General features: G+C 42.3%; 1 protein-coding gene across 1 annotated transcript in view; it reads left to right on the top strand.

Moving 5' to 3' along the window:
• The window catches only part of TMED3 (transmembrane p24 trafficking protein 3), a 102,743-nt gene that overhangs the window by 37,674 nt on the left and 38,044 nt on the right, over positions 1-27,025 (top strand). The window lies entirely within an intron of this gene.

Raw genomic sequence — 27,025 nt, forward strand, 5'->3', positions numbered from 1 at the left:
GGGAGAGTATGGCTGGCCAAGAAGCAAGAAGGCTGGGGAGTCAAAGTCAGACTTCACTGATCTCAGGTTTTCTGTACATCAACTCCTTTTGCCACCACCTCTCACCAGAAAAGCAGAAGCTGTGTTTAGAAATGTTTGATGGCACAGCAGGCACCTGGTCAAATTAGAAGAGATACAGCTTATGGTCTCTTTTGTTCACTCTGGCTGCTAACTTGCTGTGTGACAAGTGTGCTGTGAGCCATTTTTTTTCCTCAATAAAACAATGAGTCATGGCTAAGTGACCTCAGTGTTACTGTGTTTATTGCCTAGTATTTTAAAAAAATCCTGTTATTCTTAAATAGTTGCCATCATGATAGGAGGCTCAATATTATTTTTAAGTCAAAATAACTTGACATAATGACTACTAACTTGTCAGGTGACCATGGGAAAGTCACTTGTCTATTCTGGGCTTCAGTTTACTAGGCTGTGCTATGAGGATGTTAAACCTAAAAATAAATGATTTCCAAGAGTCTACTGCTCTGATATTCTGAGGTTTCTCAAGTTACTTTTGCCCAGATAAGTACATTCTCAGTTTATACACAAATCCATTACATGACCAGTTTTATAATTAGTTGGCAGTACTGTTTCTGCTTGTTGAAAAGATGAAAATACCTTTAATTACTAGAACATCCAAATCGGTTCTTTTCCTCCTCTTTCACAATAAAATACTTTGTAAAATAAAATGGGAAAACTGAGTTTTAAAAACCCACCTTTTATGGCCATAATATAAAAATAAAAAAATAATAGATGTTGGCATGGATATGGTCAAAAGGGAACACTTTTACACTGCTGGTGGAAATGTAAACTAGTGCAACCACTATGGAAAATAGTGTGGAGATTCCTTAAAGAACTAAAAGTAGAACTACCATTTGATCCAGCAATCCCACTCTGGGATATCTATCCATAGGAAAAGAAGTCATTATATGAAAAAGATACTTGTACAAACATATTTATAGCAGCACAATTCACAATTGCAAAAATTTGGAACCATTTATGGCTGAGTAGTATTCCATCATATACGTATATCATATTTTCTTTATCTGTTGATTGAGAGCCATAAAGGAACAAAATAATGGCATCTGCAGCAACCTGGATTGAATTGGAGACCATTACTCAAAGTGAAGTAACTCAGGAATGGAAAATCAAACATATATTCTTATTCATAAGTGGGAGCTAAGCTATGAGGACGCGAAGGCAGAATGATACAATGGGCTTTGGGGACTTGGGGTAAAGAGTAGGAAGGGGGTGAGGGATAAAAACTTACACATTGGATACAGTGTACACTGCACGGGTGATGGGTGCACCAAAATATCAGAAATCACTACTAAAGAACTTATTCATGTAACCAAACACCACCTGTTCCCCAAAAAACTATAGGAAAAAAAACACCCACCTCTTTGCCACACAATTATTTGGCATAGACCATTGTTCCTGAGCTTCCCTTGACCTGGCTTCACCCCCAGAAGGCACCCATGGAAGGTCAGCATTTGAATAATGCTCTGGTCCCTGGTGAACATTCAAGCCTCTGAGCTCATGGCCATTTTTCAGAAGACAAACCACCCAGCACCAGAATGTCAGGCGTCATGTGCTCAATCCCAAACTGAGATGTCAATAGGATTTCAGATGCATCAAAGCTGGGGAGAGCTAAGAGGATTTACTAATGTTCCACATGCCTTTTAGAAACCATGTTTTCTTCCTGCACTTAAGCCCCTAAAAGAAAATAAAATAGAAGTCATAATTTTGAAAGACACAAAATTATCTTTATTTGTGGCTAAGGTTTCTCAAAGCGGAAAGCCCAAGGTCATTAACTAAAAATCCATTAGAACTAGCAAGAGTACAGTAAAAAGTTGGGTGAAATATATATATATTATATATAAAATACATATGTAATATATGATATATATTATAATATATAAATATATATAAATCAATATTTTCTTACAAACCAACAATAGCTAGTTAGAAAATTGAATGGGGGAAAAAAGGTCACAATGACTATGGCAACAAAATTTTATATATTTTCCCACTACAGGGAAAAGTTTTTTTAAATGTGCAGAAAATAACTTTCCTGAGAACCAAAATGAAGTTTATAAAACGAAAACATTATGCATAGTATGGCACCACTGGGAGTTAAAAATAAACACACACACAGACACACACACAGTTGCCCAGATAACAATTCTAAAAGATAACCATCAAAATATCACCATGATTTTTTTCTCTATGGCAGATCTAAGTGGTAATTTGTAGGTTTTGTGCTGTATTTTGCTTTTCTGTATTTTTCCACTGTTTTAAAAAATGAAGACATTGTTGTGTTATTAGAAAAAAAAAACTTAGAAAGAAGTAACACGTTCTCTGTAGCAAAGCCTAAGGATGCCACTCCTTCATTTTTGCCTGTCCCCGGATTCACACTTTGTCATATGCTTCTTCCCATTGTGTAGCTGTTGATCTCTCAGGGAGAACCAAGTGACCCCTGCTTCCCCTGAAATCCTTGTCTAGACAATTATGAGCCACATTTGGAAGCTTGTGTTTGGGATCACAAAGTCAGGATTGAAATGCAACAGATTGTGAACTGAACCCTTCATTTCCCTCATACAAGCCTAAAGAAAGGAACATAGTTGCAGGAAAAGACTTTCCATGAGTAGTTGGGATGTATTGTTTAAAATTTTAAGAAGAATCGAGGCTTGTAGTTTCTGAGATTAACTATGATTGTGTAAAGCTTCATTTTGCCTGATGCAAAGTTCCCAGTATTCTTGTCACTAACTTCTTCCTAGAAAATGAAAGTTATAGGCTTGGCTGTTCTCTGTGGGGTGAGGAGGGGAGTAAGGAGGGCAGAAGAGAAGAGAGAAATGTCCAGGAGCCAGAATCTAGAACATCCAAGTCCTTGACCAACAGTTTCCTTGAGTACAGTGACCCTCAACTAGACAGATCATGGGGGAAGGTTTCTGCACAGAGAGCAAATTCAGGAAATTCTCCTTTCTTTACCACCCAAAGCTTTATCCCAGCCAGAACCCTCAGCCATTAGGCTCGTGTGGTGCAGATCATGTAGTCTTCTGTGGATTCCGACTGCTGATGACAGGTTCTTAGCCTTTGCTAAGAGCAAACCATTTGGACTCTTGGTCTCTTATGCCTAAGTTCAGGCTCCCTGTGAAAACACTCCAATGAATAGAAGAGGCAAAAAAAGAAAAATTCAAGGAAAGGTTCACTAAGGAGAAAAGGGGTCTCTTTGCAGGAAGCCTCAGGCCCATCCTACCCCTCCCATCACATGGAGCAAGATAGAAGCAGTGCAAAGATACTGCCAATCCCAGGAGGTCGAAGCCAAATAGGGTCATTCCCTGTGGGGGACCAAGCTCTAAATTTCAACTGTTCCCCTTCAAGCTCCACCCCCAGTTCCATTTTTAGCTTAATTCTGATATTTCTCTGGGAAGAAGACACTGGGGTGGAGAATTATGCAATTTTGCCTGATAATGCGGTTATCCGCATAACTGCCCTCTATGAGTTATTTCTCTTATTTAAGAAGCAAAGGCCAGGACGAATCAGGACAGGGGATCAGTTGAGTATCGCCTACCCTTGCCAATCCCTGCCACTGGGGTTACATACCCACTTGGTACCAGTAATACAGGAAGTAAGCCCTTTATTCCTCTTAATATCCCATTATTAAGAACCCCAGATGCTTCTGCAATGAGGTAGGATATTATGCCAGTTCACCAGTTAAGTAACTCTAAAACACTGTGTACTAGACCAGGAAGTCAGCTGTGACATCCAAAAAGCCCACTCTGTAGAGTTATTCAGTGTGTATCCAAAAACAACATAGCTCACTTGTATGATGACAGCTGCCAGAAGGGGCCCTGTAGACTCACTTCTAAACCTAGAGGTGGTGGGAGTGGCCAGCACAGGAGGGTCACTTGCAACAGTGGATCCAGCCCGTAGGTTAGGTGGCTGGGCTGGTTGGAGGGAAGGGACTATATGCGCAAGAAAGCCACACCAGCTCACCCAACGAAGTGACTCAGCCAGAAAGAAGATTTTCAGAGTCTCAGAAAACCATCTTGCCATCAAAAGCAGGGCTCCAGTCCTGGGGTGCTGCAATTTCAAGCCAGACATCCACAATTAGCAGTTGTCTGACATGGCTTGACGATTTTAAGCATCCATCCTTGGCTTGGCAAATACACTGCAACCCTCACCAAAGGACAGATTTGAGGGTGGGAGAAGGGGCTCCAGTCCTCACCCCTTGGATCAGGCTAGTCTCGGGATCTAGGGTGAGCGCACCAGGAGGTGTGAGCCACCAGGAGACCGAGCTCTAAGGAGCCGGCCTGACCCTCCCCTGAATGGCTTGTCCTCCCTTTCTCTGAGCTCATCCATTGCCTTTTCCATTTGTGGTTTCCTGGGTGGCATCTACTGCCCACATTACAGCTAGTTTTTATGGATTAATTGACTGAATGTTTGAGAAAATGTAATTTACTGTTTAAATTTTAAGTGGGAGGTTTAATTTTTGATGTTTCAGCCCAAGTAAACATCATTATTATCAATTAAATGTCAGAGGTGTCAGCAAAATAAGAGTCTTCTGGTCCAGCTTGTCCTCATTAGTTGGGGGAACTGAGCTTAATGGGACATTCTGATGGTCTGTTCGCCCATCTCCCAGCACATGTCCTGGGTGGCAAAGTACATGGAAGAGACTGCCTCTGGACCCAGCATCTATATGTGCCCATGTGCCGCTTTCCGCAGGGATGAGATGGTTCAAAAGGATTTTGTTAGATTGGCGAGGAAAAGCTGGGTGCTTTGAAGAATTTAAAGCATTCCCCAGTCCCAAATGTCCCCCCATTAGAACAACCCCTTTCATTCATTTAGCGACAGGGTGGGGTTTGTGTCTGTTTTCTTTAGTGCTATATCCTCAGAGTTTAGAACAATGTTGGCACATAAAAGGTGCTCAATATGTATTTGGTGAATGAATGGATGAATAAATGAATTTAAGAATGTTCCTTTAGCACCTACCACATGGTGCTAGGTGCTAGGACCCAGATGGCAGCAGTGAACAGCTCCAGTAGTGAAAAGACAGCCAAAGCCCCTGCTGTCATGAAATTTCCAGAAGAAGAAAATCAATAACAAACACACAAATTCATACGCACTCTCTCAGATGGTGATGAGTGCAGTGCTGTGATGGAGATAAAAAAAAGCAGGGCAAAGGGATGGAGAGTGTCAGCGGATGGGGAAGGTCTATGCAAGGGGGTCAGGGCAGCTCACTCTAAAAATTTCTGTTGAAAGCATTCATCCCCTTTAACTTGCATTTTTCTTTTTAGGAATTTATCCCACAGATCTCAACAGTGCGTGAAGATTTGTATAGAGATTTTCACTGCAGCATTATTTATAACTTTCCCAAACTGAAAACAATCCAAATATTCATCAGTAAGTTAAATAAGGTAAGATATGCAACACTGTGGAATATTATGGAGGCATTAAAATAAGAGGGACATTTACATATGCAGACACAGACAAGTATGCTTGATCTGTTCCGGGACAAAAGGGAAAGCAAACTGAAAAACAGAATGTATAGTATGAGCCCATTTAAAATAAAAAGAATATACACATGCACAGTTACGAATAAACATATAAACATATACAAATATGCATATGTCTATAGCTGTATGAGCATTTGAAAGGATATACCAGCTTAATAGCTAATACTTCTGGAGAAGAGCATCCATTTTCTACATTATACTCTTTCACATTTTGAAAAAACAAGCACATGGCTGGGCACGGTGGCTCATGTGTATAATCCTGGCATTTTGGGAGACTGAGGTGGGAAGATCGCTTGATCCCAGGAGTTTAAGACAAGCCTGGGCAACACAGTGAGACTCCCACTTCTACAGAAAAAAAAAAAAAAATAGCCAAGCATGGCAGCGCATGCCTGTGGTCCTAGCTACTCGGGACGCTGAGGCAGCAGGAATGCTTGAGCCTGGGAGGTTGAGGCTGCAGTGAACTGTGATTGTGCCACTGTACTCCATCTTGCCTCAAAAAAAAAAAAAAAAAAAAAAAAAAAAGCAAGCACATTATTACCTTACTAATTTTAGAATTTAAACTTTTTTTTTTTTTTTTTTTTAAAGCAGAACACGTCTTCTTGAACTAGTGTTATACCTTCTTCTCCTTAGGGTCCTATTGTCTGTGAATGCATGCTCGTCTCCTCCTGGGAGGACTGCAGTGCTGGGGGCATTCTGAGTCTGGGACACTGTAGAGGGAGCTGGGGGCCCTCCGCCCTGTGTATTGAGTCCACTCTGATTTCAGTTGATTGCCAAGGCAGTTGGAAGAGCACTGGCTGGGAAATCAGGAAGTATGGCTCTACTTCTTAGGAGGTACAAAGTATGGAAAAAGTCACTTCCCTTTTCTGAGCCTCAGCTTTCCCATCTGGGAAGTTAATGCATTGGTTTATACCATTGTTGTAAGTCCCTCCATGCCATCATACCCTAGGATTCATTGGTCTTGTGAGTCTAAGTCTCCAATTGCTCTGTTTGAAAATTCTGTATCAACATCCTTCTTGGGAGATGTAACACATTATCAATGTACTGGTCTCAGCTTCTCTGTGAGGATAGGTTCATTTATCAGATAAATCAGTGAGTTGACCCTAATGGGATGGGCCACTGAAGGGTGCCTGTTTATGTCATGAGGGGAATACTAGAGTATGGAGGTCAGTCCTGCTTGTTGTATTCCATCAGAGGCCAAGGGCACTGGAGAGCACAGTGAGCAGAGCCAGGCTGGGAGGAGGCTCTGTCCGAGGAATTTTCTGGGGGCCTGCTCTCTCACAACCCTGTGAACAGCCAGGAGAAGCAGACAGCTGCAAGGTCAGGACTTCAAGCCAGCACCTTCAAGTGTGACATCATTTTGCCATTTCAAAGCATAAAACTTTAAATGGCTCACTTTTTATTTCTGAGGTTTCAGACAACAGCCCTACTGTGTGTGTCTAGGCGAATGGCCCATGGATGCAGCTGACAGAAGAAAATTATGCTTGGCTGTGGATTGCAGCCTAGACTGAGCAGATTGAGAGTGACTGGCACCTGGCTGGGATGGAAGCTGGGGACGGTGGGGGTGGAGTCTGTCTCTTATGACAGCCATCTGTAGGATCCAACTTCAAGGTTAGGAGGTTAACAGAAGCATCCCCTAGCCTGGTCTGGAAGGAGGTCATGGGTCCACCCTAGGACCTCTGACCACTGCCTTCCAGTCAACAGTATTTCCATCAGTGGATGTTCAGCAAAGAAAAAATGCTTTCTAAGACCCCAACATTTTCTTATTTGCCTGATGCTTAAAACGAAATTTCATAGAAAGCAGGCAACTTCCATGCAGCTTTCCCTGGGGTAAAGTGGCTGCGCCTATTTGGTCCTTGAAGGAAAAGTTTGCTGTGAACTTCTCAGATAAGTGGGTAGTGGATAGTAGGGACGGGAGAGCCGTGACCTGGGTGGGGTTCCTGATTCCTCCAGTCTGGATCAGTCTGAGGATAACTAAGAAAAGGAGTGGGGATGGGAAGGGGCTTTTCTTTTTGCATGCCAACGCTGCATCTACTGGGAATGCAGTGACTGGAACAAGAGAGAGTGCAGCAGCACCTCATCTGTCAGGAGTACAGCTCTGGGCATCCCAGGAGAGGCACTCAGACAAATTGGATTCTGCCCAGGGGGGAAGACAAGGGAAGTGAGGAGGCTTATGTAGCCAGAAGGAACAAAATTGCAACTCAAAACAAAAGTGGACTGTGTGTTTATTTGCATACCGGAGGAGTGGTACAGTTTATTTGAAGGAGAAGGCCCAGTTGTTATTTTTGAGACGGAGTCTTGCTTTGTTGCCCAGGCTGGAGTGCAGCGGTGCAATCTCAGCTCTCTGCAACTTCCACCTCCCAGGTTCAAGCCATTCTCCTGCCTCAGCCTCCCAAGTAGCTGGGATTACAGGCACCCATGCCATGCCCGGCAAATTTTTGTATTTTTCGTAGAGACGGGGTTTCATCATGTTGACCAAGTCTCGAACTCCTGACCTCAAGTGATCTGCCCACCTCAGCCTCCCAAAGTGCTGGGATTACAGGCATGAGCCACCATCCCTGGCCAATTTGAAGGGGAAGGCTCCTTATATAGAAAAATCAACTGAAAGGTGAGTCTCCCTGTCCAGGGCATGATCTTTTTAAGGGTAAGGAGAAAAAAGAGGAATAAACAGCTCCACAAATAAATGGTGTAGAACTTGGGAGTTGTTTCTGACAGCTGAAGAGATTGAGAGATCAAGGTCTCAGAAGAGGGAGAGAAAGCACGTATAGTATCAAAAAGTTAACAATCAGCTGATCACACCAAGCAAAAGGAATAAGTGAGTAAATACAAGTAAAGCCCTTATTATCATACATGCGTGGAATAGCGAAAGCTCTAGGTAGTAGCTATTATCTCTCTTCTTCTGCTGCCCTTGGGTCTACACAGAACAGGTCTTGCTCTTATGCTTCAAGAATGCCCTTGGGAGGAATGTCTGATAAATTTTTAGGACAATAAAGTTTAATGATAAATATGACATCTTGCCTGTACTTTACTATGTTGTACTCTCCCACTGTTACCCAAAACCTTTAGCGAAAGTGTAGTACATCCAATCTCAATTGTTAGTGAGACTGTGGGAAGAAAAAGTTAGGATCTGGGGCCATGGACGGGCACAGCGGGTCAGTGAGAGGGCAGGCAGCCACGGGATCTGAGAACAATAGCCAAGAGCATGCCACGGAGTGCAGCAGGTGCAGGAGGACCCCCAGGATGTTGAATCCACCTAGAAATTCATGCAACTGTTGAGGGTTGAGCTGGGTGTGGGGTGGGCTCCACACAGAATATGGGATTGAATCTTGAGCTACCTTACATGGAGGTTAAAGTAAGAAGGCACAGGTTTCTGTGGGATAGACTTGGTTATGCCATCGATGAACCAGGGGTGTTTAGGTGGGGAAGCACTTTTTAGGGGTCACATAGTTACTGTCTTCTATCAAAAGGACATTCTTGATGCATAAGAAAGACTTGTTTTGTGTAGACCCAAGGGCAGAAGAGAAAGGGCAATAATAGCTACTAACTGAGGGCTTTTGCTATTGCAAGCATTGTTACAAATTTACTTGTGTATTCCTTACAACAGTGTACTGTAGTGTATCACTGCAAAACAGACATCTTTACACATCATTAGACCATGGCATCCTAACAGCAGTGCCTTAAGTGGATTATATATATGTCCGGAGATCCAGGTGTCCAAAAGTGGTCAGAGTCCTAGGCTGGCTGTCCACTCTATGTGCCGTGACAATGATGATACTATCACCTGCTGTGTGTGCCATAAAACGAAAAACAATGGTGGAACATTGATTTAGACAGTATGCTACAGAATTACTTAAAATAAATACATAATATTTCATCTAATTGATTTTTTTAATTTTTAGTTTTTTAGAGACAGAGTCTCCCTGTGTCACCCAGGCTGGAGTGCACTATTGTGATCATAACTACTGCAGCCTTGAACTCCCGGGCTCAAGCAATCTGCATGCCTCAGCCTCCCAAGCAGCTACGACTACAAGCGCACACCACTCAGCCTGGCTAATTTTTTTATTTTTATTTTTATTTTTTGTAGAGATAGAGTCTTGCTATGTCGCCCAGGCTGGTCTTGTATTTCCAGCCTCAAGCCATCCTCATGCCTCGGCCTCCCAAAGTACTGGTATTACAGGTGTGAGCCACTGGGTCTGCCCATATGTCACTGATACTGTAAACCAATTCCAAGAGTTCAAGTTCCAATTCCGCCATTTGCTGGTGGTGTGGATTATGGAAGACTTAGGTTTCTCTAGCTTAAGTTTCTTCATTTGTAAAATAAGAATGAGAAAACTTATCTCATAAGATTTTTGTGAGGATTAAGTGAGGTAACTCAGGTAAAAGAATTTTATTTTACATTTTACAACTATTTAAACATTCAATATATACGATGGAATACTACTCAGCCATAATAAGGAATGAATTAATGGCATTCACAGCACCCCGGGTAACTCAGGAATGGAAAACCAAATGTCATATGTTCTCACTTATAAGTGGGAGCTAAGCTATGAGGATGCAAAGGCATAGAATGACACAATGGACTTTAGGAACTCAGGAGGAAATGGTGAGAAGGGGGTGAGGAATAAAAGACTACAAATTGGGCACAGTGTATATTGCTCAGGTGAGGGGTGCATCAAAATCTCGCAAGTCACCACTAAAGAAATTATTCATGTAATCAAACACCACCTGTTCCCCAATAACTTATGGAAATAAAAAAATTTAAAAAATAATATTTAAACATTCAATATTATGACTGATACGTATTTTGCCAAAATAATTACTAAATTAATGACCTGAAATTATGTCAAGAGAATCAAGTAAGCAACTTAGAATTAACAAGAGATTTCAGAATGTGTCATTTTATAAAATAAATATAGAAACTTAATTATTTTCCTTTTTTAAAAAAAGCATGAATCACTTGAACAGTAAAATGAAAGGTCTAATTTATTACTGAAAAATAAAATACCACAGGAATTCACAAAACTGTTTAGGGTCTATAAGAAGAACACAAAGCTTTGCTAAGGTCATGATCTATGACTTGAAAGACATTTTAGTTCCTGAATAACAAACTTGATGTTGTAAACCAGTCAGTTTATCAGAATATCAGAAGTTAATACATTTAATATAAAGCTAATTAAAATCCCGTTGGGATTTTTTTTTGCGGGGGTACTTAACCAAACTATTTATAAGTTAATAGAGTTGGGTGCACTGGCTGATGTCTACAATTCCAGCACTTTAGGAGGCCAAGGAGGGAGGATTGCTTGAATCCAGGAGTTTGAGAACAGCCTGGGGCATATAGTGAGATCTTGCCTCTACAAAAAAAAAAAAAAAAAAAAAATTAGCTAGCTGTGCTGGTGCGCCCGTCCAGCTACTCAGTCTTCCTGAGTTCCAGCCACTCAGGAGGCTGAGGTGGTAGGATTTCTTGAGCCTGGGAGGTTGAGGCTATATGAGCCTTGATCATGCCACTGCACTCCAGCCTGGGTGACAGAGTGGGACTCTGTCTCTAAAAAAAATAAAATAAAATAAAATAAAGTAAAAATTAAAAGTTAATATAGAATATTTATTTATGTATAAGAATTGATATGGTTTGGCCCTGTGTCCTCACTCAAATCTCAACTTGAATTGTAATAATCTCCACATGTTGTGAGAGGGACCTGGTGGGAGTTAATTGAATCATGGGGGTGGGTTTTTCCAGTGCTGTCCTCATGATAGTGATTAAGTCTCACGAGATCTGATGGTTTTATAAATGGGAGTTCCCTGCACATGTGCTCTTATCTTTGCCTGCTATCATGTAAGATGTGACTTTGCTCTTCCTCTGTCTTCCACCATGATTGTGAGACCTCCCCAGCTGTGAGTTCATTAAATCTCTTTTTTTAAAAAAATTACCCAGTCTCAGGTATATTTTTGTTAGTAGCATGAAAACAAACTAATACAAGAATAATTGCAAACATTCTGAAAACAAAAAAGAGGGATAGGATAATGTGTGCTATCAGATAATGTAGCATTTCCAAGTTACAGTATAAAAATTGTTTGATCGGGGTAGACTGACTGACAAAACACAGCAGTCCAGAATCAGATGCAGGTGTACACAATAATTCATTAGATGAGAAAAGTTTATGTCAGAGGGAAACAATGGACTAGTGAATAAATAGATTAGGAACAATTAGGTAACTATTTGGAAAAACAGTTTTATATCTTTTATCAAATAAGAACACAAATTCCAGGTGGATTTGAATGTTTAAAAAACTCCATACAACAGAAAATACAGATAATTATTTACACATCCTTTATTTCAGAAAGGACTTTCTAATCATAAAACAAAGGTAGAAATTATAAGAATAGATTGATAGATCTGACTAAAAACTTGTAAAATGTCTGTATATCAAATATAAAAAATGACAAACAGCAAACCAGGAAAATCCTTGCGAACTGTATCACAAAGAAATGGCCAGTGACTTTATATTTAAGGAATGCTTATAATTTGCTTTTTCAAACTCCAAGTGACAAAGAACTACAATGACTCAAAAAAAAAAAGTCTCCAAGTGAAAAATGACAGCCAAAGAAAGAAACAAGTCATTCACAAAGGAAACACAAATGGCTGATGAATATATGAATGTGACTTCACCCAGTTTGATGATATATAATATTTTTACTAAAACAGTAACAGTTTACAACTGGGCAGCAAAACAATACTTTTAAAAGGAAATTGCTAATTTTCTTCAGTTTTAACATAAAGCATGGGCAGATTTGATTATTTTTGTACTCTAAACTCCTTTCTATTGTTACCAAACCGAACTTGGGTCCACCACCCACCTAGTGCAGCAAAGCTCAACACTGACACCGGGATAGCAGCAAGACAAAGTACAGCGTTTACTACAGGGTGCCAAGCAAGGAGAATTGGGAGGCCCATGCTTAAGATCCAAACTCTCTGTTGGCTTACAGGTAAGGGTATTTTAAGTCGAGCAGGCTGAGATTATAGCCAAAGTCATAAATCAATATAATGCAGGATTTTTGCTCCTTTAGCTCATCTAGGTCCAGCTTCTTGTCTCACAACCAGGAAAAATTAGGCATGCGGACACCATAGAGTGAGTGGAGTAGTATTTATTAAGCAAAAGGAAAGTTCTCAGCAAAGAGAGGGGTCCTAAAAAGCAGGTTGCTGGTTGGCCCTTCACAGTTGAATACAAGGGCTTTTTATATACAAGCTGATGGGACTGGGTTTCCTATTTGTATAAGGCCCGAATTCCTGGTGGCTTCACCCCCATTCCCCCAGTGTGCATGTGGGCCCTTAGTCCCCTGCGGGCATGTTTAGGCAAGCCCCCTGTGCAAGTTCCCTTATCTGCATAAAACATTTGGTGTAAGCACTTGTGGGACAGGTCGGAGGTTCTCAAGGGACCCTTTCTTTACTGTCTGCCTAAAGCAAGCTGGCTAACTCCTTTTCATACAGACAGGAGACAGACAAATACTGGGTAGCACAGGTTCCCCAGCAAAGGCCCCACCCCTCGAGCCTGGAACCCCGTGGCCCTAAGTTGGAACTGGCATTTCTGTTCTCATTCCCAAAAAGTTGCCTTTTGGCCTGCCATGTCCCAATCCTGTACCCATATAAACCCCGAACCCCAGGTTCCAGAAGCAGACAAGCAGATGAGGAGATGAAACAAGCAGATGAATGGTGGAACAACACAGCAGAGAAAGAGAGAAGAGGAGGAATGTCTGAACACTGAGAGGAATTTAGTTGGGGGCTGTCAGAGAGGAGTTTGACCACTGGATGGCCAAACTCTAGGGGAAGATCATCTTCCCACTCCGTCTTCCCAGCTCCCCATCCATCCATCCGAGAGCCACCTCCACCACTCAGTAAAACCCCACATTCATCCTTCAAGCCTGTGAGTGACTTGATTCTTCCAGGATACTGGGAAAGAGCTTGGGATACAGAAAGCTAGTACACTGGCCCTCTGCCCTTGTGAAAAGGCAGAGGGTCCATTGAGCTGATTAACACTTAAGCTGTCTGTGGATGGCAGGGCTAAAAGAGCACACTGTAATGCACACCTACTTGGGCTCCTGCATCTGTCCCTCTGCATGCTCCCCCTCCCCTCAGGGGTTTGAGCAGCAGAGACGACAGAACAGGCGAGTCACACCCCTGTCGTACATCCTGAGATGGGGATCAGGGAACTTTCCTGTTTCACTTTCAAATACATGAAGATTATACACTGGTTTGAACTAAAAAGACATGACAGTTCAAAGCAAGGGCCCACAGGTCATAGGTGAATTCAGAGATTTTCTGATTTGTAATTGATTAAAGAAGAGAAGCTTTGTCTAAAAATTTGGGGTCAGCAGAAAAGAACGTTAGGTCTGGCTGTGGACGTGATCTCCTCCAGACCCCTCAGGAAGAAATTTAGAACAAAGAACAGCTGTGCAAACCAAAAAGTATCCGAGACAGGTCTCAATTAATTCAAAAGTTTATTTTGCCAAGGTTAAGGATGTGCCCAGGAGACAAGTCTGTGCCTTTTTCCAAAGGTGATTTTGAGGGCTTCAATATTTAAAAGAGGAAAAGCAGGGAAAGAGGGAGGGTATGGTCACATTACTGAATCCATGTGTTGTAAGAGAAAAGGAGCAGGTAGGGGAACAGTCAATTATGTATGTCTGGCGCTCAGTAAATCAGCACTTTATGTAAGATAAGGTGAACATAGAGTAGCTATCTGTGGAGATACTTAACCTTTTATCTGTAGCTATCTCCTTAGGAACAAAAGAAAAGGCAGCTTTTGCATGACTCAGCTTTCAGCTTAATTTTTTCCTTTTGGCACAGAGATTTGGGGTTCCGAGTTTTTATTTTCCTTTCACAGCAGCAAGAGTCCGGTCCTCTCAGTCGCTCCATATCTGAGGTCTGTGTGCCAGCAGATCCATTTGTTGGGGTCCGAGTTTCTGAAGAACAAGTGTTGGAACCCAACTGTCGATTCCCTCCTGGGCAGGGGTCGCCGCGAAGGATCACCGACACGAGATTCACAGCAGAGAGTTATTTATTACTAGCGCGCTAGGGTCCCAAGCTCTAAGTTGGCCCTGGGACCCCGACTGCTTGTTACAGGCTGTTTATATAGGCAAACACAAGTTCAAACACAGCTTATGGCGCGAAATTCAAACAAAGCTTAAGGCGCAAAATGATTGGGTCTAGCTATGGCCTGAGCAAAGTGTCTTATGCTAATTGGTTAGAGCAGGACCTTATGAGGTTTTTTTCCTGGAGTTGTTGATTCCGGGAACTTCGAGGCAGGGTGGGACCCCCGGAATTGGCAGGGTGGGACCCCATGAGGTTTGTTTCCCGGAATTGGTAGGGTGGGACCCTATCAGGGTGGGTCCCTATCGAGGCAGGGTGGGACCCTATCCAGAGCCACCTGGTGTTAATTTTTTCTATATGAGGCCTAGTTTCTAAGTTTTATGAGGCCTAGTTTCACAAGTCAGAAACATATGTTAAGATGTTATCTTATGTGGTGTCCTAATTAGGGAAAAGGAGTCAGGCTGGCACGACCAGGGAAAGCAGAGATAAAGCAGACAAGCTATAGGTCTGCCTTTCTTCACGGTTCAAGACATATACACAAAAAGAGGACACAGATAAGCTATAGGTCTGCCTTTCTTCATGGTTCAGGACATATAAACAAAAAGAAGACGCAGATAAGCTACAGGTCTGCCTTTCTGTATGACCCAGCGCATATGGCCCTCCTGTGTAGATAATGTATATAGCTCACAATATCATCAAACACCTAGGCTGATAGCTCTGAATGCAGGTTACCTTCCTGCTACCTTGGCATTATCCGTACTGTACATAGCACTCTGAAGCCCAAGAACTATCCTCCAAAATCTCCGGGAAGCCTTTGTTTCTTTGCAGTCAGCTGCTCTCTCGCTGATTCTGCCCATTGCTTTCTTGCAACTTGATTTTTATATGTTCCTAATGAATCTGCCTTTCTTTATCTACAACTGCCGTGGTAAATTCTTACACCCCTGAGCCGCTGGCCCAGGTAGTCACTGCTCACCCACAACATTTCGTTTCTATAGAGAACCAAACATCTCACGATTAACTTCCATGGCTGTTGTTACAAGCTACTAATACCTTCTTGCTTATCAAGTTGCTCCTTTACTTCTCAGGGTGAGCTAGGCGCCTGGAATTCCCCTTGAAGGAACTGAAGACTTTCCTTTATTTCCATGCTTGCTTGGGGGGATAGTGCCCAGTAGGCCCCTAAGAGGGGTCCCTGCTCCATCTCACCATTATCCACATCTTTGGAAAGCCTGGCCATTTAGATCCTAAAGCTAAGCTTTAGGTGGTAGCTACTTGAATGTTAGGCACAGAGCCTGGGGATGGCTTCGCAAATCTAAAGCTCCAAGGTGACGGTGAATGTCTTATTAGCCGTGTGACTTTGAGGAAGGAGTCAGGCACTTTTTCTTTTTTCAGCATTCCAGCAGCCCTTTGTGTATTTAATGTGCTGCACTTTAAGGTGCATTTTTTTTTTCTTTCATTAATATACAAGTGACTGGTTTTGACTCATCAGATGGAAACTTCCAAGTCAGTTGCAGAGAATAATGATGGCTGGGTCATTGTTTTCAAAAAGCACAGCACAATCTCAATTCAGATTTACATGCTCCCTCAAGATGAATTGATTCTTTAATTGTTCTAAGGATGAATGGTTCTTTAATTGTTCTGCTAAGGTAAGGCTGGAGATGAATCTGTGCCTTGTAAGTTGTGGAAGGGCAAGCAGAATTGTTTAGTGTTGACCCCAGGAACCCTGCTGAGGTTGTCTGAAAGTGGGCTATCTGGGGACAAATGTCACCTTTCCCCAGGTGAGAGGAGTTGAGCACGCACTCAGTCTTCCATGGAGCTAAGGGCTCCCTGTGTCCCAGCAGCTGTTATCCCACTCCCTACCACATCAGAGTCCTAGCATCTGGTGTCTAAGCTCGCACTGCATGGCAGCTGAGCACTGACTTTATTCTCTGCATGCCAAGCCCCCTTGCCCCTGAGGCATAGCCGTGGTTTGTTCAAACGTCCCCTCCTCTTGCATTTCTCCACGAATGAGGAAGAACAAGGTGCTGTACACTTCATCTTGTTGGTCCTTTGCTTTTGTGTTTCCCCTATAAAGCCTGTTCCTGATACCCACTCTGAGTGACAGAGTGGTGTTTGGTCCCACCCACCTCTCCACATAAGGGGCCCCCGTTTAAGTAGATTTAATTCATTCCAAAGCAGGCCAGGGCACCATTCAGAACAGCCTCAAGGCCTGAGTGATTTGCATCTTTTAGTTCACAGACTCCATGCTCCTTAAAAGCCACAAGTAGCCCTTGGTCCTAGAGAAAGAAAAGGGAGTGTCTTTGTGAATATTAATGATATTTGATAATAAATAAATGTTATTATGATTTTTATTTCTACGTTTCTTGAATATGTGGACAAAACTAAAACCTTCCAGGTTGGCAGGTTCCTGGACACATCATTTAGTATAGCCTGCTGGCTTTAATTGCCTGTTCTGGACAACCAAGAGGGAATTTTAATATTGTCAGATGTCTAGGGAAGAAATACCTCGTTGGTCCTCAAGTTTCCGGGGTTATCCTGGGGTTCTTTACCTTATTCTGAATTATAAACTCCAAAGCAATATATATACATGTATATGTATAAGTAATACCAATATCCAAAAGTAAAACATGTAAATATACAGAGGCAGACCCCATTTTTTACCTGTACGCTGGAGGGGGCAAAGGCTGCATAAGCAGATTCTGGAATATGTTAACAATCATGACAGCTTGGGTCAGTGCTGATGCTGGTGACAATGCCAAGCAGAAAGGGGCATGACAGGGGTTTTCCCTGGCACTAGCCATAGCATTGAGAATGAACCTACGAAATGCACAGGTTTTCACTCACTTTAAGTATATAGATAACAACAATTGAGAGTCCATTATTTTGGTCTACTTAGATCCATTTTTCCTAATTCTAATCACAGAACTTCTAGCTTTTCTTGGAAACTGCCTTTTGCACACTGTCAGTCCATGTGGTTCAAGCGGAGCTGATTATAAACCAAGTTTCATTTTCACCTGACCCCAGCTGCTGGGTCCTGAATTAGACATTCAAAATTACAACACAGAGCTTTTTATTCTTCTTTCTGGGTGAAGGATTTAGGTGGAGATGTAAAGGCATCTTTAACCAAATGTATCTCATGTGGTGCCTGACAAAGTCCAATATGATGCAGAACTAAAACAGAGGTGGTCAGCGGGTTACTGGATACTATAGAAAACTGGATTAGTGAAGTGGAAATTACTCCAGCGTTCAGGTGGTGTTATCAAATCAAACTGAGGTCTGCTCACCTGGTGCAGTAGGACTAGAGATCCACACTGGGTTTGCAGTGGGAGAAAGGGAGGTTTTTATTTGTAGGACATAAAGCAAGGAAGATTGGGAAGATAATGCTTAAGTCCTGACACCCAAATCCTGGCAGCATCTAACACCTCTTCCTTAAACTCTCCCCTAAAACACCTAACACAAGCCCAAGTCCTATCACAGGTCTTTTCTAACGCTCTCTTACAAAGGTACCCCACAGTTCCCAGAGTGTGCAAGCTCCCTCAGAGCAAGAAGCAAACCCCACCCGATCCACTACAGGTGTTCTGGGTGGCCTTCGGTTGGGGCATTGACACTTTCATCTCCCAATGTGCTGCCAGAAAAGGCTGTTGGACAACCCGATGGGTTGCAGGTATGGGGTTTTTAAAGGCACAGGTAAATTTTAGCGAAGTAGAAGTTACAAGTAAAGCAATAAATCAATACACGGGAATTGCACATTGGTTTTGCCCTAAAGGGCGAAACATCTTGAAACAGAGTCTTACAGATCATAGGTAGATACAAAGATTTTCTGATTTGCAATTTGTTAAGGAAGAGAAGCTTTCTTGAGAAATTTGAGGTCAGTAGAAAAGAATTAGCTCTGTTTGTGAGTGTACCTTTATCCAGGCCCCTCAGGAAGTAATTTAGAACAGAGAACAGTGGTCAGAGCTCAGTCCTCAGCTCCCCATTGCCTGAGGTCTCAGTGCCAGTGGATCCATTTGATGGGGATCCAGGTTTCTGAAAAACAACTCAGGGACGTATGTTAGGATGTTGTCTTTAGTTTCTATAGAAGAATCAAACATCATGTGATTCTGGCTTCTTTTGCTATTATTTTAAGTTACTGTTACCTTCTTGCTTATCAAGTTGCTTATTTATTTCTAAGGGCCAGCTAGATGCCTGGAATTTGCCTTGAAGGAACTCAAGATTTTCCTTTACTTTCATGCTTAGAGGGCTTTCATGTTTTTTTGATCATCATTCCCAACTGATGATCAGAATCCAACATACTTTGCTGGCAGCAGATTGGAAGTTGGAAGTGTTAATGCTCCAGCCAAAGACCACTGAGAACCTCTTTAGTGAAAAAGGTGGGGCTTGCTTCTTGTTGTGAAGGAGCTTGCACACGATGGGAATTGTGGGGTACCTCTGTAAGATAGTGTTAGAAGGGACCTATGATAGGACTTGGGCTGGTAGTCAGTGTTTTTGGGAAAAGTTTAACTAAGGAAGAGATATTAGATGGTGCCAGGAATTGGGGGTTAATTTTATGTTTGGGTATCTTAATAAATCTAGAAGGAGGGAAAATTAAGTGCGGCCAAAACTATAATTGGTAAAGAAGCAGTAGTCAGTCATATTGTAACTGAGCACCTCCATTTTTCTAAGAGTTAGTTTAATTATTTTTAATCATTTTATTATTTTCTCTTCTTGTTCCCCTGGTTCTCCATTTCCTACTTAACCCTTTAGAAATATAAATATAAGGCAGGGCACAGTGGCTCACACCTGTAATCCCAGCACTTTGGGAGGCCAAGATGGGCAGATCACATGAAGTCAGGAGTTTAAGACCAGCTTGACCAACTTGGTGAAACTCTATCTCTACTAAAAATACAAAAAAAAAAAAAAAAAAAAAAAAAATTAACTGGGCATGGTGGCACACGCCTGTAATCCCAGCTACTCAAGAGGCTGAGGCAGGAGAATCACTCGAACCTGGAAGGTGGAGGTTGCAGTGAGCCGAGATCGCGCCACTACACTAGAGTCTGTGCAACAGAGTGAGACTCTGTCTCAAAAAAAAAAAAAAAAAAAAAGGCCGGCGCGGTGGCTCAAGCCTGTAATCCCAGCACTTTGGAAGGCCGAGACGGGCGGATCACGAGGTCAGGAGATCGAGACCATCCTGGCTAACACGGTGAAACCCCGTCTCTACTAAAAATTACAAAAACTAGCCGGGCGAGGTGGCGGGCGCCTGTAGTCCCAGATACTCAGGAGGCTGAGGCAGGAGAATGGCGTAAACCCGGGAGGCGGAGCTTGCAGTGAGCTGAGATCCGTCCACTGCACTCCAGCCTGGGCGACAGAGCGAGACTCCGTTTCAAAAAAAAAAAAAAAAAAAAAAAAAAGAAAAAGAAAGAAATGCAAATATAGCCTTTTACCTCTCCTTCATCAGACATTTCCTACAAGGCAAGTTCGTCTGACTATGTTCTCCAAGACAGAACTCTCCTTGAGAGTTAATAGTGGATTTATAAACCAAAGCAGCCCACTAGGAAACTCTCACCCACCAGGGGGTTGCCTCGAGAGATAATAGTTGAAAAACATGTCTGCTACTCTCTCTTACCTGGGTAGTTTTCAGCCTAGTCCTGCCCATGAAGATGCCAGCTATCACTAGCTTGACCGCCTGATAGGTAAGGCTCCAAGCTAACATGCAGACTCTCACCTTGCTGGCCTCCTCCCCTGCTTTTTAAAAGTGCCCACTTCCTGTTCCCAAAGCAAAGTGGTACATTTAAAGGTGGGATGCCTGTGCTTCTTCCCCTAAGCTGGCTTTGGAGATAAATCCCTTTATACCAGACCTCGATCTTGTTAATTGGACTCTGCAAGCGGTAAACAACTAACCCGCATTTCAGTTACAATATTAGCCAGAATGGGGGAATGTGAGGTCATTTTTATGGTTTGAACAGTGCTCATGTTTTGTCTGTGTTCACACATAATTATGGAGTAGTCTTGTTTTTGTCTTGGTCCATCATTGGCCCTGAGTAGCCCTGTTTGATGTTGGTGTTCTGTGAAGTGGTTTATGTCTAACAGAACACCAAGGTCCTGCTGTGCCAGGCCAGCTCCTGGCTGTCAGGGGCTGCTTTGTTGTTTCTCAGAAGGAAGGGAGATCCTTTTTTTTCCCCTTCTTCATCTGAAGTCACCTCCAGCAAGTGGCAATAGCAGGTCCCTGCTAGGGCAGCTTCCTGGATTCTGCTCAAGTAGGGCAGTTGCAAAAGCAGCAGTAGCTCAAAGCTTGGACTCTGGCTCCAGCAGGAGCAGCCCCTGATGCCTGTAGGTTCCAGAACTCCTGCAGCTTCCACAGGAGTGCAGTCCCCTGGCATCCCACAGATTGGGGCAGGCAGGAGTAGGGATTCCATCAGCCCCAGCAATGGGCTCTGGGGAATATCAATTTTCCTTTTGCTTCCCTAGTCACATGGGTTTCACCTCAACCATCCCCTCTTGCTCCTCCATCACTTCTGACACTCTGAAACACCTAGAGTGGTTTCTGTTTTCCTAACTGGGCACTGATTGATAATTTCTCTTCATAACTAGTTCTGCCATTCAATGTCAAATGTCTATATCTGATTTTATGACCTCTTAAGTGACAGAATTAGGTTATTAATGGGGTAGTTTTTACATGGAGACCATGAAACCCAATGATATACTGCTGGAACCTATGGATATAGTTTTGAGTCTGTGAGTTCTTAGATGGGAAGGAATGTTGGTGTAGTCCTTTGGCTTCTGATGGTTCTATGAACGAAACAGTCATTCTTTGAGGATCTTCTGCTCATATTGCTTTACTTGGCATGTCTGGCATTTCTCCTTTGTGGTTGATTGCCATTACCTGAATACACAAACAGCTCTGCATTGAGCTTATCTCAGTCACAGGTTGTGTGAAAGGCATCTGTAAAGTCTTCCCAGCCAACTTCTCCAGAGAGGCAGATGAACTGTTACTAATCTGACAGTGATCAAACTGAAAGAATATTCATCTGCCCATGCTTGAAACTGCCTTAAGTTTTGAACTCTAACATACTTAAGAATGTATCTTTTAGTTTACCAAATAGTGTGCCAAGTAGGCCCTACTTCAAGAAAACCAAATGCACAAAGATATGTATTCTTAAAGGAATTGATCAGGCTGCATATTTTGAAATTGAGGTCCCTAAGTAGGTTTAGATGACATGATGTATACCAATGAATTTTATATCCAAATATTTAAAGATATGACTATATTAAGAAAATCCATATAAAATGTCTTTTGTTGATGAGGGTTGGTGCTGGTGACTTTTTGAGTGACAGTGAGAAGTGATGGAAATGCAGCTTCCTGGGCCCCAGTGTCACAGTCCAACAGATTCTTATTGCCTGCTGCCCTTAAAAAAAAAAAAAAAAAACCAATGCACTGAAAACAGTAGGTGTTGCAGCAAAGAAAGAGTTTAATAATTGCTCTCCAGCCAAGGGAGGAGAATGGGAGAAATTTCTCAAATCTGCCTCTCCAAGAATTCAGAGGCTAGAGTTTTTAAGGGTTCTTTGGTGGGCAGGGGGTTAGGGAACTGAAACCATCAATTGGCCAGGGATGAAACCACAGGAGTATCTAAACTGTCTTCATGCAGCTGAGTTAGTTCCTGGGAGGGGCATCTCAGGTCTAGGGGCATCTCTTGGTCTGCTGAAATGCCAAATCTGAAAAATATTTCTAAGATCAGTTCTTTAGGTTTTATAATAGTGATGTTATCTATAGGAGTAGTTGGGGAAGTTATAAATTTTGCAGCCTCTGGTTGTGTGCCTCTGGGGACAGTAAGCAACTTATAGAAAAGCAAGATAGGCAATGGCAGGTCATTGTTTATGCCTATTCTTTAGCAAAGTTCAAGCCTCTACCATAATTCTACCTTTTCTTGTGAATGTGGCATCAATCTCTGAACAAGAAGGGGGATCAGTTTTCCTTGTCTCAAAGTTTAACTATCAACTAAATTATTCTCATACTTACCTTGGCCTCCATGCTAGAATAAGCAAAAACAAACAAGCAAACAAACAAACAGAAAAACCTTAGCCTGTGACGTTAGAAGCAAGATGGAGTCAGTCATGTTAGGCTTCTCTCATTACTTATAATTCTGTAAAGGCAGTTTCACGAAGATGGGTAGAGAACTTGTAAAGTAAGTAGAAGGCTTATTGGCCCAGAGGAAATGGTGGAGATAGGCAGGGGTGGATGTCTTTACCAGGGTGGAGAATTTTTAATGTGGGATGATGCAGGCAGAGAGGTTGAAGTACAGGTATGTTGAATTGAATTACTATTATAAGGTCCTCACCTTCTCTGCAGAATTTTCTGTAATCTTCCATACCTGAGACTTGTCCTCTCCTTTCCCTCCCAGTCTTAGTCTGTTCTCACACTGCTAATAAAGACATATCTGAAACTGGGTAATTTACAAAGAAAAGAGGTTTAATTGACTCACAGTTCAGCATGGCTGGGGAGGCCTCAAAATCATGGTGGGAGGCGAAGGAAGAACAAAGGCACATCTTACATGGTGGCAGGCAAGAGAACACGCACAGGGGAACTTCCCTTTATAAAACCATCAGATCTTGTGAGACTCATTCACTATCAGCAGAACAGCATGGGAAAACCAGCTGCTATGACTCAATTACCTCCCACTGGGTTCCTCCCATGACCCATAGGGATTATGGGGGCTACAATTCCAGATGGGATTTCAGTGAGGACACAGCCAAACCATATCACTCCCCAACCCTGACTCTACCGTTCAGTTCCTAGCTAGGTAATTAGAATTGAACAGAATCGTTTAGAATTCTCCTTTCTTAACAGTGCCCCTTCTATAGCCATAATGTGTTCCCATCTTTTCAAGTCAAATTTCAGGCAATGTCTGAAAAATGAGCTTTCTCCTTGTTTGTCTGATAGCTGTAAATAACGGATCCACAATTTTTTGATTTATCTGTATGGGATTCTCCAGAGCCTAGCTCACTGCTAGCCTAGACTGATCAAATGAGTAGAGATAGAAGAGAATGCAGCCCTTGTGTTTCTGGTTTTAGCAGATTCTGTTTTATTTTTATACCTGCAAACAAGTTTGCACTAGTTATTCTCTTGCCATGCAATGAATTGGTGTTTTATAAACACCACTAATCATGGAGATAAGACCAGTCATAGGCTGTTATCTCTTTTATTCATAGAAACTTCTTGGTAAGGGATAGAAAGGGCTGCATTTTCAACAGGATTATGCTAGTCTGGGAACTTTGTCAAGAATCTTCCATCAAGGCATCTTAAATCTTTTTGGTCTCCCTCTTGGGCTATTTTCTTTGGCTGTTCAATTGTCTTCAACTGCAAAAGGTTATAAATATGGTTTAATGTGAGCAAGCCCATCTTTCAGTGAATTTCCCGCCCCTCCCCACAGTAGTTTATCATCTATCCCTTTCATTCCTGCAAATGAACAGAAGATTAAGTACTGGTATGAGGACAAACTCAGCATACAAAGCAAGAGTGGACAGCCTCTCTGAGTTGCTGTGGCTTTGGGTTTCATGGTCTATATAGTTGGGTTTGTGTTGATGCAAAAGAGTCAAACCCTGTAAGCTATTTGAAGGGATTTATTCTGTGCCAAATATGAGTGACCAAGGACTGAGGCACAGTCTTAAGAGGTCCTGAGAACATGCACGCCAGGTAATTGGGTTACAGCTTGGTTTTATACAGGGGAAGCATAAGACATCAAGCAATACATGTAAGGTGTACGTTGGTTTGGTCTGGAAAGGCAGGACAACTCAAAGCAGGGGCTTACAGGTCATAGGTGGATTCAAAGATGTCTTGTTTGGCAATTGGTTGAAAGGGTTATGGTCTGCCTGAAGAGCTGAAGCCCACAGAAATAAATGTTTGTAGTTAAGATAAGGGAGGTTGTGGAAGCCAAGGTTCTTGTTATGATGAAGCCTCCAGGTAGCAAGGTTCAGTAAATGTCTCTTATCAGACTCTAAAAGGTTAAATCTCTTAGTTAAATCTCTCCTGGATCAAGGGGAAAGACCTGGAAAAATAAGGGGATGTTCTTCAGTAAATTTTCTCCAGTGGCTCTGCAACTTTGCAGGGCCCTTTCAAAATATGTCAAATAAATATATTTTAGGGTAAAATGCTTCAGTTTCTTCCAGGGACTGCTATCTGCCATGTGATGCTATGCTAGAGTCAGGTTGGAATTTGGTATCTTATTGCTACAAAGAGACTGTTTTGTCAGTCTTAGGATCACTGTTTTAATGTTAATGCTAGTAAGTTGTGCCTGAATTCCAAAGGGAGGAAAGTATATATATATAATGAGGCATGTCAGATGTCCCCTCTTCTTATCATGACCTGAACTAGTTTTTTATGTTTACTTTGGAATGCCCCTGGTGAAGAGGAGTCCATTCAGTCAGTTGGGGGGCTTATAATTTTATTTTTGGTTTACATTTGAGACCTTTTCTGCCTGAAGCAAAATGATTTTTTAGGATCTTTTGGGCAGGAAATTGCTTAAACTTTAGGTGGATTCAGTTAAAAATTCCCACGTGAAAAAATGTATAAGACCAAGATGGAAACTGATGAAATGCAGGTACATTCTCTCCCATCCCCAATGTCTCTCTACCAAATGCCTGCCAAATTATCTACCTGATTACAAGGACTTGGGGGGTTAGGGATATTTCTGGATGAAGCATGGTTAATTATAAAGGCCTTCTTGTTAAGGCTAATTTGCAAATGGACCAGGACAAACAGGTGGATCACATTAACTCTGCTTTGGACCATAACTCCTTTTGCAAGTTGTCCAGTGGATTGCAGACCCCAAGAAACACAGTCTAGGAGATGTTTCAAATAGGCTAGTGTACTTCATTCCTAGAGTGAGCTTTTTCTCTGATTCCCTATCCTGGGTTGCTGAGCAGGGCAATCCAGCAGATGCATGAAGGTCTTTTTCTCCTCCCTTAAGACTTCACACCAAAGCCACCCTTAAATTGCTAATCTTTTGTCTTCATAATGCTAGACACACTCGTAGTTTCTCATGACCTTCAGAATTCCATAGAGTCTTGCAAAAATGTTTCATTCCCAAAGCCTCAAAAGGTTCATATAAAGGGCCCTTATTAGCAGCATCCCTCTGGCCCTTTGATCATGCCAGGTGCAGCTTTCCAGTTCTCTGATGCTGGGCCTTGACCAGGAAGGAGGAGAGGGTCTGTCTGTCCCATGCTCCTCAAGTCACCAATTAGCACAATGTCCGACCTCTGCTTTGTCTCCTTCTGTCTGGATAACAACTGACATTCCTTGTGTTTACCCATCTCTTTCTTGGTTACCCCCAGGGACATCCTCTGTGATGGCTGGGAAAAGAGAGTATTGTGTGGGGCCAAATTCCACTGTCATCAGGAGAGCTTAGAGTTTGTATTAATCCATTCTCACATTGCTATAAAGAAATACCTGAGTCTGAGTAATTTATAAGAAAATAGGTTTAATTAGCTCATGGTTCTGCAGGCTATAGAGTATCTGCTTCTGGGGAGGCCTCAGGAAGTTCCCACTCATGGTGGAAGGCAAAGCGGGAGCAGGGATATCACATGGCAAAAGCAGAGGCAAGAGAGAGACGGAGGAGGTGCCACATACTTTTAAATGACCAGATCTTGCAAGAACTCCTTACTATCGTAAGGACTGTACCAAGAGGATGGTGCTAAATGATTCATAAGAACTCCATCCCCATGAGCCAATCACCTCCCAGCAGGCTCCACCTCCACCACTGGGGATTAGATTTCAACATGAGATTTGGGCAGGGACACACATCCAAACTATTCAGGGTGCATGATTTTATGTGACATCAGAAGCCTTTCAGAGAAGGAAGGTGAGTGGTGATGGTCAGACGTGTTGTCCTCTCATCCTCTGTATCCAAGGTGAAGGGCAAAAACAGCCCATAGCAGCCCTATGCAACATAGGTTAGAGTTGGGATTATTTAACCTAACAATTTACTCTTCTACTATACCTCCTTTGCTTATCACTTCCAAGTTAGGGGACGTGCCGTCTCAAAACTTACTTCCTCTATTCAAGAGAAAGTTTTCTTTAAGTTTAAGTATAACACTGTAATTTTTATAAACCATGCTATGAAGATCAGAGCCCTCTGTTTGATAGCTTTTGGCATTCTTGGGTAACTTAAATAAGAAGAGTAGAGACAGATGCTCTTAGAGATAGATATTATTGGTCATTTTGCATATTGTATTTTAGTAGAGTTATGCAATGTCAGAAGATTTTCCAAACTCCAGAATTACAAAAACAACCCCAGTCCCACCCCACTTATTTCCCACTTTAATCCCATAACTACTCATTGCTTTGTGTGGAGATGGTGGAGATAATTTATGGGGAAGTGTTAGTTTGTCAGGGCTGCTTACAGAGTGTGTTACCCAGAACAGAACACAC

The sequence above is a fragment of the Macaca mulatta genome, chromosome 7 (genome assembly GCF_049350105.2).
Source record: "Macaca mulatta isolate MMU2019108-1 chromosome 7, T2T-MMU8v2.0, whole genome shotgun sequence".
NCBI lineage: Eukaryota > Metazoa > Chordata > Mammalia > Primates > Cercopithecidae > Macaca > Macaca mulatta.